Source organism: Oxyura jamaicensis, chromosome 12 (genome assembly GCF_011077185.1).
Source record: "Oxyura jamaicensis isolate SHBP4307 breed ruddy duck chromosome 12, BPBGC_Ojam_1.0, whole genome shotgun sequence".
Taxonomy (NCBI): Eukaryota; Metazoa; Chordata; class Aves; order Anseriformes; family Anatidae; genus Oxyura; species Oxyura jamaicensis.
The window spans coordinates 11,318,271-11,334,315 of NC_048904.1; the positions used below are offsets into that span (position 1 = coordinate 11,318,271).

Here is a 16,045-nt window from a genome sequence, read left to right on the forward strand (position 1 = left end):
AGGTTTGGTAACAAGCAAGTACATTACACTAATTTATTTCATTTGTCCTTCTTATTGCTTTATTAACAAATCTTGGATAACCTGTTATAGCAAACTAATTTTAATGTAATTTTTCCTAGATTGGAAAAATTAGTGATAGTGCCATTATAATAAATCAACTAAGGACATTGAAAAATTGAAGGTTTTATCTCCCTCTGCACCTGGTGAATGGATGTACAGTATATGTACAGCAGTAGTATGTGCTGTAGAAGAAATATAGCAGCATCTGAACAGAAGGCATCCCTTATCTTCATGAGTTCCCTTAATTAGCTCGGTATAGAATTAAATTGCCTTCCCTGCAGGAAAAGTTTTCTGCTCATTATTCTTTATTTTCTAAATACTACTGAAGTCTTACTGTTTACATAAAATGTGATTTTGTTTGTTTTTTATTTTTTCTCCCCGACGAGCCTTGAAGTGTTTAAACTTAATGTAGGATGAGAGAACGGTCAGTGAGCTAGGAGATTTTTCCTGGGGAGAGAAGAAAATGTTTCTAGTCTATGACAACACAAATTCTGTAGCATATTCGTAAGAAAGCAGAAAAGCTAGAGAAGAGGTGAGGGAGGATTAAAAAGCAAAGTGAACCGAGGGATCACAATGAGAGTGGAAAGGGAGAAGCAAGCTGATATATAAGGCCATAAAAGAAGGTGCAGGAGCTAAATTTGAAAGAGAGGGAGGCAGAAAGTGGGCAAAAGCTGGACGCCCCAACATACATTCTCCTTGACAAGACAATAAATTGGGTGCTGACAAATGGGTGGAAGAGAGGCTCTAAATCCTCAGTGCGGGACTACAACAGGGAAGCGACCAAAGTTCTGAAGGTGTAGAACCACAGGCCCTGCAGAGGAGGGAGACAGGGGTTGAAGTAGAGGCAGTCGTATTAGCAATTAATTTGGCTGTCTTTTTTGCAACTGCTCTACAGCCCCGTTCTTTGAACGTGATTGACCATTACTGTGATTATTTGCCTTTTTATTCTTGTTGGTTTTAAAAATTTAATCAAAATTGCTTTCAATATAATCAGTTTATAAAAGTTGAATTCTTAAGGATTTTTTTCCCAGCACTTTCACAATCTGATCAATCTTTAATAATGAGAGCCAGCTGAAAAAAATATATGATTTTATATTCAGACGATGCAGTTTTATCAAAAATGAATCATCTTAAATGAATACATTGATTTAGATTAAATTTGATGGGAAAATATCAAAATGAATAATTTTACCCTCTTACTTTCTGGCTATATTGAAATCTTTTATATTGGCATTTTATTCTTTTCATTTTAACTTTTATGATATTTACATTATTTTTATATTCCTATACCATTGCATATAAGAGTTTCAGTGATTCCAACACAGTATGTTTTTTATTTGCTCTGAAAAAATGTCAAAGTGTTGGAATTTCCCATGGGATGAGAATTCCACTTCTTATTTACAATGCAATATGGAAAGACATAGTGTTCCAGCGTAAGTCTGACCTTAGTATGTCTCAGCTCTGGAATGCCAGTCAATTTAATATATGCTTGAGGATTGTGTAATAAGCTTTCTGAATGATTTATGCCAATCATCTTTTCATTATTTCTTCACCAATATTGGCAGTGGTAATTCCTTGTATATTAATGCATTTTTTTCTATCCATCTAGATACAACTTATATGAAATAAACTACAAATAAGTCTCCTTGGAGCATGCTTTTCAATTCTAAGAATTGTTCGTATATCTCATCTTCTTTGCTGAATTAGGCTCCAATGATGGACAATGTCTGATTTGAATAATATTTAGTATTATCTTCAGTATTTATTTTACAAAATGTTTTGCAGTGTTGGTGAGTTGCAGTCCTTGTGGAGATAATGACAACACTCCTTATGTGCTTGCTCATAAAATATGAACTGAAGACGATCACTGAGATTGAGACGTGCTGTAAAATACCCGAAAGGCAGATAAAAATGTTAGTAGGAGCTTATTTTTTTTATTAAGTACATAACCAATCTTTATGTAAGGAAAGATGACGAGATGGCTTCAGCTTGTATTGAAGAGGAAATTAACAAATTATCTGAAAGTTACCCTACTCAAGTGGAGCTTCTGCAGGTAAAAGAAACTGAATGCATTCCATGTTTGCTCATCAGAAATATGCCCATATTAAAATTTATTGACTTAACACTTCAGTGATACTATAACAACAGACATAGTGACTTTGGGAAATAAACTGATGAACCATGTAACTTTAAAACAAATACAAAATTAATGTTTAAAGTGTTAAATTTTTGCTAAGTTCCGGTAAAATTATCCTATTTTAAAGAACTAGATTTTGGTCTCTTCTCTCAATATATTGTTGAAGAAGTAGAAAACACCCTCACATTTTCTTATGCATCATTATTCCTGCTGGGTTTTCCTCTCTAACTGTTCTTCTCCTTACAGGATATACTTGGAAACAAACAGCAAAACAAATATAGCAGGCTTATACAAAGCAGAGATGGCAACCAAAGCTTCTGTAACATACTATATTATGCTGTCAAAATCTAGAGCAATACACAGAGGAAATTGCTTTATCAACAGAATCTGCTGGTGATCTGAAAAACAGGTATTTATACATAGTTTCTAAATGATGGATTTGAGGGTCATTTGCTGATGCCTGCTGAGGGGCCTGTGCCTGGTGAAAGTTTACAGAGCATCTTGTACACTCTACTCCCCCAGAAATACTGAATGGAACCTGCTTGTAGGAACCCCAAGAGGTAAATGCCAATTAATGCATCTGAAGTTCTATCAGACACTATGAAAAAAAAAAAAAAAGTCAGTGTAAATCGTTTTGTGGGTTTTGTCTGTGATGGTGGTTCATTGGGTTGTTTTGCTGTTTCATCTAATGTAGAGTTAAAACCAGGAATGTCAAATTAATCTGTTTTTTCTCCAATCTGAGTAAACTGGGCCTATTTCTATTTGCAGAGTAGCTTGCCTGCCTTCTGAGGAAAAAAAAAAAAAAAGTTATTTCTCTGAAAAAAAAAAAAAATCAGGTGTCTTCTGCATACATATTTTGTATTTTATTTTTTAATTCATATGTTAAAACTAAGAAAACTCTCCCACTGAGCAAGGCCACCATAGGAGTTTCTTTTGCTTTGAACAGCTCCAATGTCCTTTCTCCTCCATACTGTTCACCACTGAGTGTCTGCTGGGATGAGCTGGTTCATAGACTTGGCTGGGTCAGGGTGAGTCTGTTCTCCCTTAGATGCCATTTTGTGAAAACCTGCTCCCAGAAATGTATTCACTAATTAAATACATTCTATATTTGTTTTTTTGTGCTCTCTGCCAGACTGATTTTGTAGCAGCAAACTTTTGGAAAAGGTTTTGTTGTCAGCTTTTAATATCTTGATTAGTATTTATTTTTGTACTTCCTTTTCTAAGCAGAAAATAATATATGTAATATATATGTAATATATATTTTGAGTAATATATGTCACTGCCTTTCAGCTGTAATATTCAAAAATATTTTCAAGAAACCAAAATAAAAAATACCATCATGCTTCAATGCAGACACATTTACATCTCTCAGGTCGTTTGCCAAACTCAAACATCCTTTACATGGCATGTCCTTTGTACAGATATCTGTACTGGAACTTGGGTTTCTAGAAGCCTGGTTGGTCTCTGTAAGTAGAGACTTGACTAATAATTTTATTGTTGTTTTCTTTCTCAATAATAGTTTAAACCCAATTCCCTGCTGTCCTATGTCCCTCCTAATTACATCAAAGTAGTGTTGCCACTGTCATTGTAATGTGGCTGATAGTGGCAGCATTTTAAATGACAAAATCTCAAGCAATGCACAAAAGCAAAGCCCCTGCCCTCTGGAACGTTCTGTATTAACAGATAAATCTATGTTGGATATGTAATCAGTGAGGTGGATTTTGGACAGCAGTCATTTCTGGCCTTTACAGAAAGGACCTGGCTTGACGGGCTGGCTGAATAAAAGGCAAGGCAAGGTTGCAGAGAGATGGGAATAGACAAAATGGCAGGAATCGTGAGGCAGAGCATATGGATAAATGTAACAAAAGATACCTTGTGTCTTTTGTAGAGCAGAAACATAAAATCTGGATTTGCTGCTGAAGATGGGAGGAGGCGAGAAAAATGTGGCTGTGATTGCAGTTGAGCTGGTGTTTGGGCAGGGAGGGGAGGTGACTGTGCTTTTTAAAGGGTGGCTGCTGCGGGGTTTCTGGGAAGTAGTCAAAAACAGAGACAGCCAAAGGACAGGCAAACATTTTAGCCACAAAATCTTGAAGGAAAATTAGATACTTTTTAGAAATAGTGGTGGAGAAAATCAAAAGGAAGTGTATAATAGCAGCAGTGCAGCCATGCCAAAAGCACGAGTCAGAAATCTTGAGACTGTGAGCCAAGGTGACAGGATAAATGCTCTATTTTTCTTATGCAAGCTGCCAGAAATAGTAATTATGCTTAATTTATGGTTTTCATTTGAAGATATATTCCATAGTTCTCAAAGGGCACTCCTATATCCAAAAGCACATTCCAAATTCTCCTATCCCCTCCGGTGGAAATAGTTGTCCTCTCCTGTAGCTTATGAAAACATGTTTGGGCTCCTCTAATATCTGTCTTTGGTACACAAGTTTAGCAAATGCACATTACTATGTTGCTTGTTCTGTGATTGCAACACAGAGGATGAATGTCTTACATTGATAACACAGATTTTCTGCAAGTCATCGTGAGGTAACGGGAAGTGTCTGTATCAGCCTTCCTCGCTCGAGTTTTCGTGGTATTCAACTGGGTTTTTTACAGACTTGGACTAAAGTTCACAGGGAAGATTAATTTAAATGACTTTAGCTTTGTTAGATCTGCCGTGATTTGCCAGTCACTCTGCCAAAATTTTCTGCTTACTGTTCTGCGTGGCCTAAATTTAATTGACTAAAGGTGAGAAGCATTATTATGGCTCTGTCATTGCAGCCACTCTTCATATGTTTCACTAGCTCGAAGGAGCAGTTGCTAGGGTTGTTTCTGACCCAGTTTAAGATGATGTAAGCCAGCAATGAATCCACAGAAAAGAAAACAGATGTAGCTGGTGAGAAAGCAGAACTGGGCTCGGTGCTGCTCCAGTAGTTCTTGTTTACAAGTGAGTGGGGGAGTGAAGCCTATTGTTAAAATAAATTTTCAAATATGCAGAGGTACATCATGTAAACTGTTCGGCTGATATAGCAGCATAATTCATATTTTGATTTCACTGAGCCTATTAAGATAAAACTGGAAGAAAGATAAGTCTGGGTTTTACAGCCTAGTTTCATTATAATATCTAATCATTTCACCAGAAGCAAAGGTCTAAAGATCAAAATGGACAGGGATGTATTTAACACAGCAAGCTGCAAGAAACGGTAATGTTATTGTGGTGTATTTGAAAGATTATAATTCCAGTAGTCTCATTTTAGTAAATTCATGTAAATTACTTTATGATATCTGGATTTATCTGTGCATTGATTTATCAAGTATGTCTTGTTTACGAAATTCCCCATACTGATAACAAACAATTATTACTTCGGGTAATTGATTTAAAACATGGTGTAAAGCAATGTCAGCTGATACCGTGCCAAGAGTTATAGTACACATTAATACAGACCAGAAGTTTACGTGCCTTATTCTTGCTCCACCAGATCAATATCTGGAGTAAGACAATGGCATCCACCAGGACTGTAACAGGAACTCATCTGGAATACGAACACACAGTACACTGAGGGACTGGGTTTTTTATTCATATGGTTTATCTTAACAGCTGACTTTGAGAGAATGGAAGGCGCTATGATCTTAGTAGGAGTGTGTGGGGAGAAGTTGAGACTGTGATCCTGCCTCTGTTAGAATTGGTTGCAATGTGAAAAATTGGGTCCCTCTAATCTGGGACAAACTCAGAACTTCCCGGGACCCTTCCTGTGAAATGCTAGTATGAGCTTGAAACAGGGAGTCTTGTAAGCATAGCCATTGGCAGTCTTTCTAGGTAGTATGATGGGAGGAAGTAAGAGGCACCAAGACATCTTAAAATAAAGCCCTGATCAGCTCAGAAATGTTCACCTTCCTGTCAACACCAGCAGTCAAATGACTTTGGAGCCCTTAAAACAACTCCTTGGCCTGGAGACAGGAGCTGTGAACGTTGTTGTTAACCTAGCTAAGGAAAAATGAAGTGAAGTCACTGGAGAAAGGTGAAAACAAACATGGTTCTTGTTAGCAGACAAGGGAATAATTGTCCTCTGCCCTCGCAAAGGTAGTGATTTACTGCTGAGAAAGAGAGACAGTCATGGTATGACAGGCATGTTGCTTTTCCAAATCAGATATTCAATATATATACATATATTATTAAATGAATCACTAAAAGTAAAGTATCAAATTAATGTTTGGAGTTTTTTTCCTTAATTACTTAATTCCTTCCTTAGTTACTTCAATAGCTTTTACCTGACTGAGATCACTGAAAAGCTTAGTTGCTTTTAAGGGATTGTTTCAACAAGAACCATGAAAAGTCTCTAATTTTCTCTCAGAATCTGGGCTTCTTTGCATAGTGCATGCCTCATATCTTCCTACTGGGTTGTTTCTTCTAGTTTCAATATATCCATTTCACAGAGATGATCCAAATTAGGCCTTGCTAATTAGTATTTTCAAAAGTCTGACCAAACTCTGAAGGCAAGTCTCAGACTTGTCTTTGGGCAGAATTTACATCTTGGGCCTCTGACCTTGGTGTTCTCAGAAGGACAAAACAATTCTCAGACACTTCCTGTAATAAAAATTTCCAGGTCAGTTCAGCTTTCTTGGCCTTTAGAAATGTGTTTTCTACTATATTTGGTGCTAATGATTAGTTGTTTTTTCATAAGAGTGCTTGCAGAAGGCAAAGTTTAGCTACTAAGCATGCCAATGTGTTCACAGGGAACAGTGCAAGAGGTGTTTATGGCTAGCCGTTCTGCTATTGATTGAGTAAATTATGGCGATTGCTCTAAATAGCTTCCTCTTTTCACCTCTGGTCAGCCAGTGATGGAGCAGAAAAAAATGGGTGAGAGAGAGGTCACCAGCCTAACATCAAGAACCAGAAACCTTAAAACAAAGTTTTAAGGTTTTCCCTCTGAAGACTTTTCCCAAGACATAAATCTACTTAATGCAGCTTTTGTGTCTAATTTCAAATAGCCAATGGGAAGAAATTTAAGTTGATTCATAAGAAATTAATAGGATGGGCTATTTTGTTGTTTTTTGTTTGTTTGTTTGTTTTTTAATCTATTCATGTGGTAAAAATAATATTTGGGAAGATTTTTTTGTATGTGAATTTTTTTTTTTTTTTTTAGTTCATTTGATTGCAAGAAATTAGTGGGCAAATTGTGCAATTGTGTAGCTTTACTGAACCAGGCTTCTCCAGTCATTCATTTTTATCTTTCAATACAGGTCCCATTTCTTATGTATTTCAAATCAGATATAAGTCTTTTTCTACCAAATATGGCTTTATTACAACAGAAGCTAGAAGTAGCTGTTCTGTATTTGTCATGATGAAGCAATCAGAGAAATGAAAATTGTCACCCAGAGGAATTAAGAGCATGAGAAGGAAATTGCTTAATTGCACAATGAATTAGCAGTGTTTTCAACAGGACAAGAGACAACGGGCATAAGCTGAAACACAGGAGGTTCTGCCTAAACCTCCTATTGGGAAACCTTTTTTTTTTTTTTTTTTTTTTTTTTTTTAACTGTGAGCACTGGCACAGGCAGCCCAGAGAGGCTGTGGGATCTGCCTCCTTGGAAGTCTCCAAAAGCCACCTGGACAAGGTCCTGGGCAAGCACTTATAAGTGGCTCTGCTGGAGCAGGGGGTTGGACCAGGTTACGTCCAGAGGTCCCTTCCAAACCCAACCATTCTCTGATTTCAGGCTTAGTTACTTTATGTATTCTCACCTCTCTCAATGGTATGCTTTCATCTCTTTCTCTTTTTTTCCTTCTCTGTCGGACTCTCACTCTCTCCCCCAACTTCTGTCTTTGAAAGAAATAATACCTGTGACACAGAAGATTTTAAACAATGGTAGTCCCACTTCTAGATTTTGAGTAATAGGGGAAAATATAAAAGGCATAGCTGTGTTACCTTTCCTGTTTCCTGTTGGAAAAGTTCAGCATTGATTTCAAAGGCTGAAGATGTGGGTAGTGTGGACTAGTGCTGATCCCAGCATCACCTCGCCCCCTCGCTTGTCCACAGTCACCAACTCGACTTTCCCTCTTTGGGTTAAACATGATGCTTAGGCATTGCATCTGTATATGGCTTGAGTACTGGGGCAAAGCTATTCTTCATTTGTTCCGCTCCTCAAGACAAAACTGAGAGGTCAGATTTAGTTCTGTTTCTGCCCTGCTACAGAGACAGAAATAAAGCATATTCCAGAGCAGTTCAGTAAGTCAACTGGGAGAATAGCACAGGTTACGTCAGCTCATGTAATATTCTCTAATGTAAACACACACTTTCCCTCCCTCCCTCAAAATGAAGTGAGTCTTAGAATCTGCATTTCCAGATATGAAAATATCCTGCAAGGAACTGGAATACCATGTCTGCATTCCCTAAAATATTAAATACATTTGTGTCAAATTCAATAGGACAAATCTGAATCCCTTGGGGAACATGTAATTAGATTTTTATACTTTTGTAAAGCATTTTTATTTCTGCAAAGGTATGTGGCTACCGTTACATCTCTCAGCAATAGTGTTTACAGAATATAAATGTTCAGTTTCCATGAGATATGGAAACCTAATGCAAATACCAAAAATTTTGAGCTATTTAGGCTGCACAGCAGGCCAAACAAAAAGACTTCATTTCTGTGATTGACCTACAGAGTACTTTTTGATAGAGAAAAATTGGTGTGCTGATGCTTATTCAGTCAAAAGAAAAAGAACAAATGGAAAACAAAGCTGAAAACCCTTGTAGTAAACATGCAGATAAATGCCTCCCAGGCCTGCCTCAAGCTTCCACTTTTGCTGCCTTGTGATGTGATGGGGCAGTCTGTAGATCCAGCTTGCTAACAGATTTTCATTCAAGCACCAGTTGCTGTGGTAACAGCATGAAGAGCAGATCAAATGGATGCCAGGACCAGACAGGTTTCTCTAACAACTCCCTATATGTGAACAATTGGTGGCGACCCAGTTCCAAAAGGTTATCAAAACAGATTTGCACTGCAGCTGATTTAATGTTGCCTTCTCCAGGGGTCTGGACCTGGCTTCTGGTCCCAAGGGGCTCTCATGAATTGGCAGCCCTGGGGTTTCAGCAGAAGCTCATGGACTTCCCCTAAAGGAACTGCTCGAGGATGAACAGAAGTGGTAGTTTCATACTCACGGGTTTAGGCTGTCTTCTCATTGTCAAGGGCTGGGCTGAGCAGAGCCTTGGGCTCTGTCAAAATGTTGAGTAATTATCACATGATAATCACGCATTGGAGCTTCTCCCATGCTTAATCTGATTTCTGCACTGAAGTTACTAACAACCCACTTAAATTCCACCCACATGCACTTTGAATATAATCAGTTATATTGGTTAATTTTTCATGCTTAAAGTTATGTTATGTTCAAGGTTCATCATCAGATTTTTGATCTCTTCTGAGATCCTTTGGTTGGTTCTTCTGCTTCTAAAATTGGATTCTTATGAATGGTTGAGTTGAAATCATCATAATGATCTGGTGCTTCCTGTTTAGCAAAATTCTGAGTTTCTCTTGCTGGTTTGGAATGCTCGGTTTTCTGTTTGTTTTTGTTTCCCTAAGAAATGTGTGAAGGGAGTGTGTATCATGGGTTAGATACAATTACGTGGGTTGGGCCGCTCAGCTTTATCTGGGAAGAGGGATGGAAGGCAACTCCTTAAACATTCCTTGCTTCCCTTCCTCTCTACCTCCAGAATTCATTCCAACATGCTGATATGTTTAATCTTGATCCAGTCTGGAGTATATTGAGAAATTTTAGAGAAATAATGCCAGGCCAAAGGTTTTGGAGCATTTGGGAATACGGTTAGGGCATGGGCTTGCCTGTTCTATACGGTCGATGCATGCTCCTTGCCCTCTGGCCTGGCTGCAGTGTACTGGCAGCCTCACAGCTGTGTAGTTGGGTGGATAAGAAGGTGTGGATATTGATTTAAAGGGCTTAAGGTCTACTTTTTAAACACTTATTTTATACTTTACAAAAATATATCTTAAGTCCGCTCACAGAACTGAGGGAAGTTATATTTTCCACTTTAAATTGCTGCATATTTGATACTTTGGCATACAGTGTTAGGCAATTAATGCCTGGCTGTGCCCCTACGGGCATGCCATGGAGGTGTCAGGTTGTCCTCTGGTCTTCAAGCCTATTGCTACATGGAGCGTCTGTCCAGCCCGTGCAAATAGCAGGTCATTTTGGACTCCTAACATTTTTTCTCTCATAGTCAGCAAGCACAGCTCTAAAAATGTCAGTATCAGGAGACAGAGTAAGTCTCCACACCAATTATATCCTGTCAGCTTTGCCAACCACTTAAAGTAATTAGAGATGAGGACGTGCTGGCTAAATTTACGTGGAGCATGTTCTGTCTTCTTCTCCCTTGCTTGCGTATTGCACTGGGGCTGCAGATATACCACCAGCACAGCGTAGGCACCAGGGGACACGTTGGAGCTCCAGCAAGTGCTCCGGGCTCTTTGTGGAGGACAGCCCCCAGTTTCTCTGGACACACTAAGCAGATTTTTCTGCCCGTGATGCTAAAATGAACCACAGTCTGCTGTTTCTCAGCGGAGACATGCTTCATACATCCACAACAAGGAGTTTTAGAAGTGATTAGCTTGTGCAATTTTAGCTTTGCGCTTTGAATATGTAGATGAAGGGAGACTGCTTGGCCACAGATAGAAAGCCAGAGGGGAGCAGACCAAAAAAAGTGTCAAGAGTTCAGAAAAATCCCTGGAAGTGAATGGGGAGACTGGGGCATTTATGGGACAAGTTCAGTGCCTGGTAGAATAGTCCATCCATGTACTTGTGGATTTGAGGCACACTTTCATGTGACTACAGCAGGTCTGGGAGACATTCTTGAACAGGAACGAGTCTTATAGCATCCACATGTTATGTCGGAAATGGTAAGGTTTCAGATTAAGTTTATTATTCCCAAAGGGCCAGAGCCCAGCCTGTGAAACCTGAGTTTCAGGCAAACTGTTGACTTTGTATTGGCCCAGGATGCCACATATCTGAGTTTGTCAGAAGACTCAGCTCTCTGTGTACGTTGAGCTGCTGTGTTTAAGTCCCCATGGTAAAATGCTGCCTCATACTGAACTGAGACTAGCTTTGCTTTTCTAAGGTTATTTAGCTGCTGTTTGCTGAAGTTGCTCACTGCTTTGCAAATGGAATAAAACTACCAGGTGATGGATTCTTCCTGTGGCAATGTGGCAAAAAATTATTCCCTGGAGAGGAATCCACGCGCAGTGTCGGCATCACTTAAAACTCCATTCATGACCTATTTTGGGGAGCTGACGGGACTTCAGTCCCCCGGGTCTCATCTAGTCGAGGATGAGTTGTATTCACAGGCAATTACTAAATCAGCATTAAGATTGCTTCGTAGATCATCCTGATTCCTTGATCTTCCAGTGCAAGCTGTTCAATAAAGCTCTGGGCTATTTAGGAGAATTTGCTGGCTGAGAGCCTTCTTGATAACACCCCTGTGCTTGTTTCCCGACTGCTCTTGAAGGTATCTTAGAAGCTTTCAAAAATGATCTCTATATCTTATCTGTGCAGTAAGGCTCTAAGTTTCACACTAGTGTGTGCAGATATTCCTTGAATATTGGCAACAGCTGGAGGATGAGTGTATAGAAACCTCCCCACTGGAAGCTGTTGGATCTTCCCTTTTCCTCAGCTGATTTTTGTCTGTTTCCATCATCTGCAAAATATACTGCACCACGCCGTCTGTGAGCAGCATTCAAACAAGATGTATTCACTGTAGAAAAATGGGACAATCTGAATCTCAGTGAGCTAGCTTTTTGGGTCTCTTAATGCTGGCCTATAAGAACCCCTTTTCACAATGATATAGAGGACCTGTGAAGTGGAATAACTGCCCAACCTAAACGTGTTAATGGCAAATAGGTACGTACATAGGGATTATTCTGTGCAAAAGGCATAGAATCTAGTCTGGTCATTTATATCCAAACACGAGTTTGAAAAAAATCCTTCTAATTATAATATTTACTTAAATGTTTTGGGTTTGTCTTTTATTTCAAAAGTATCTTTGTTTTTCCTTCACTCTATCCCCTGAAGCTGTTCATATATAACAGCACTGGGATTTTCAGTGTGGGGAGCCCAGAACCAACCAACCTCTGCTTGCTTTTGCAGTGAATGAGCTGCTGAAAAGGGGAAACAGAACCAGAATTTGGAGGAAAACTAAAGCAGGAATGGGGAAGGAGATCTTAGTCTGCGACATGGATTCAGAAATCTGCAAGCATATTCACATGAAGGTGAGGGAGGTTTTAGCCTTAATAATGTACCCTTTTAATATGTTCATAAAATATTACTCTTTTTATATCTTTACTGCATTCACTCATCTGTGAAAACCCATCTTAAATGGAGAAAAAGGTCGTATTGCTGGGGTGTCTTACATCAATTCCGATATGGAAGGTTACTCTGGATAGTAGTGTAATGTCTGAAAGCCATGATGAGGCAGACCAGAGGTCTGTATAGCCTCTTACAGTGTCCAGATCAGAGGAAAATAAAAGAATGGGGAAAGCAAACCAGGCAATCCTTTAGTACAACTTCCTAGCAACCTGTGCACTGTACTATTGCTGCTGCTTGAGCTTGAACTGGGACCTCAGATGGATTTTTCTATCCTCAGTTTGCCTAATTGCTTTTGAAGCTGTAAAAAATGTGGGTGAACTTGTGCTGCTGTGAAATACAAGGAATTGAATTCTGAATGAGCTGCTGCATTCAGAAACAGGAGAATCAGTTCAGAGCAAAGAAGAATTGATCCCCGCAGCTAAGCCTGCCACCATGTGCTAAATGTATTGAAGAGCAATACTCTGCTGCTGATGTCCGCAGTTGTGTAGTAGGCACTGGAAAGAAAGAAGAAAGAAATCTTGTGTGAAATCTAGAGCCAGGGTACAAGTTTTGCAAGAACAGCTATTATTCTGGTCAAAAACTGGCAGATTTCACATCCTGCTTTACTAAATAGTGTTGCTTCCAAAGCAGAGATTGCTGCCCATTGAAGAAAAATGAACCTTTCATATTACACCAAAAAAAAAAATAAAAATAAAAATGGCATATATCAATTAGACTGTGCAAGCAAGCTGGCTTTTGAATAGGAGTGTTATTAGTGATGCAAGCTGTGTTTCTGAAGAGAATTCCCTTATAAATACTAGACACACTAGCACTGGTTTATTTATTCTCTCTTTTCCTTCTAGCTAGCTTGCTGTTACTCTGCTCCATGTACATTCCACATATTTAACTCAGAAAACTAAATGGGAAAAATAAATGCTGCTTTCTTAGTGAAAATTCTCTGCTTATTTTTGTATTTGACATAGGCCTTTTTTTATTTTTGGTTTTGTTTTTATTTCTAAATCCATATCTGAAGTTTTCCACTGAAACTTAAATTTTGATGAAGAGAAACTTTCATGGAAAAAAATGTCTTTTGATCAACTACACTTATGAGATTTCACTTGTCACAGATCTTTTATTCAGCTTCTCATCTTTTTTTTTTTTTTTTTCCTAAGGATTATGGGAGAAAAAAAATCTTATACACATTTTTATAGTACCAGATACTAATAACTAAGATCTAGCAAAATAAAAGATTCAGCATACTTTTTTCAGAAGAATGCTTTGGATGAAAGCAGCACACAAGATGAAATATGCATGTTTCCCAGAGAGTAGATGGCTTGTAAACTTCAAGTTTTACCTTTGCATTTTCAGTATGATTTTTTTTGCCTATTCTGATATTAAAAAAGCATAACACAACCTTATATTCCTTAAACTGTTTAGTACAGCTGCTGTTCTCTCTTGTGTAACATTTGCATCTCATCTAAACACATCATATTTGAAATTCACTCACAGATGGAAAAATATTTTTTTCTGGTAAGCCCTTCACTTCCATTAACGTTTTTGTTTGTTTGTTTGTTTGTTTTGTTTTGTTTTGTTTTTTTGTATGTGAATCATACAGGTGATGATATGTGGTCTCATATGTGCAGCCTAAAAGTAGTTCTTGCTAAGTGATGTGTGCATCTACAGGGGAAACGCTTTCTTCCAAATCCGTTATTAGTGTTCTCTGACATTTTGCCATTACTCTTTTTAAGGAACTCTATAACATATTTAGCTTCACCAAAGTTTTTGTGGAAGGATTAGCAGCTTTCCAACTGGAAGATGACAAAGTTAGGTTATGTTGAATGGTGGTTTCTTTACCTTCTGAAAACAGTGTTGCACATGAAGATATTTTGAACCACTTAGGTTGTCCTTAAGAAATGTTCCTTTTTGAAACCATGGAGGAAACGAGAACTTCATAGCTCCCACAGAAATCAAACGCTTAAAGAAGCTACCCAAAAAGCTACTACTGATGTTGTTCTCTCAGCATCTCAGAGGTTTTGCTGAAGATGGTGGGATACCTGATTTATCATAGATAGATGCAGGAATGAGAAGAAGAAGAAAATAAAAAGGTTAGTTGTTACCTGGTTGGTTTATGCTTGTTGTTTTACTGTGCTTTGCTTTTAGTGGGTGTTAGGCCCACACACTAAAGTACAGGAAATCACAGACTATTCTCATGCTCTGAATACTTTGAGCGAGGTTTAGCTGACGTACCCTGGGGAAGTCCTACTGTCTTTGCTGGTTCCCAAGTAGCTTGCGCCATTTATATGTTTGCTACAACCAAGTTCTTTTTTCACATGGAGACATGCTCTGAAACCAGAGCTCTAACTGAAGTCAGTACTGGCTGTGCAATTTTTAGAAATCAACCTAAGGAAAAATAATTGTGCTCCCTCCCCATTGCACAAGAGAATTTTCTTCTGTCTTTAGATCTAGGATTCCCCTTTCAGTAGCATGGAAACTATTTTGGTCTCACTTCACTTAGTAGACCTCAGTGCCCAAGTCACTTACCAGTCCGAGAAGACTGTGGTACTTACAGTAATTCATTTGGATGTGTTCTGAGACTTCTTGACAGTTCTGAGTGGCATGGCCATGCTGAGCAATCCCATTCACACTTTCTGGCGAAGACCAGCTCTAGAAATGCGTGTGGCAGAGGCCTTAGTGTTGTCTCCTGCCAAAATACCCAAATCTGGGAAAAGTCCCAGAATGAATGTGATTATCTGGAAGATGAAGGATCACCTCCTTTAAGGAGAACCAAAAGAACCCAGCAAAATTACTCCCCCTTCCCCTCCTGCCCTCAGAAGAACTAAGCTGGATAAGGAAGAGAAATTTTTGTGCAGAGATGGAAAGAAAGAAGGAAATGGGGGAGGGTTGCTTTTCATGCTTTTCGAGAGTTATAAGATTTTTTTTTTTTAAATAAACAACCTTCTTATAGGAATGTTCATTTTTAAACATCCTGACATCCTATCCTGACACTGCACAGCCTGATTAGCTCTCCATCAGAAGCCCTCTTCACGTTCCTAGACTCTGCTCACAGCAGGGGCGAGGCGAATCAGCTCAGGGATTACCTCTTCCTTATCCAAAGGAATGGTTGTGACAGACAACTTGAATAATCCCTGGGGTCAAAGGTTGCAGGTGACAGGGGTTTGGGAACTCCTAACTTGGAATCACCCTGCGTTCTTCCTTAGTCGACGCAGGTACGGAGGCTCGGCCTGAGGAACAGGTTTGCATGAAACCATTTTGCATTGCTGTACAAAGTGCAGCGGTGCGTCATGCGTGTCTTCCTCCAACACTGCACCCACGAGGTCAGAAAGCAGAAATGCTGATGAATCATGTTTGCGCTGGCAACCTCCTACTCAGGTTCCTTCCCAAACCTCCCTTTGGATCATCGCAGTGCCTTTTGCCACACAGGTGGGACAGCTGGGACCTGCCGTGGTGCTTTTGTCTGCTCTTGCTGACATCTACTGGCAGAACTATCTCAGCCT

The 16,045-nt window shown here is 39.0% G+C and overlaps 1 long non-coding RNA gene across 6 annotated transcripts in view; it reads left to right on the forward strand.

Moving 5' to 3' along the window:
* The first annotated feature begins 2,444 nt into the window (after positions 1 to 2,444).
* The window catches only part of LOC118173451, a 29,142-nt gene continuing 15,541 nt past the window's right edge, over positions 2,445 to 16,045 (forward strand). For all 6 annotated transcript variants that reach the window (XR_004754198.1, XR_004754197.1, XR_004754201.1 and 3 more), the window contains exons 1-2: positions 2,445 to 2,757; positions 12,333 to 12,454. This is a non-coding gene — a long non-coding RNA (uncharacterized LOC118173451). The remainder of the gene's footprint in view (positions 2,758 to 12,332; positions 12,455 to 16,045) is intronic.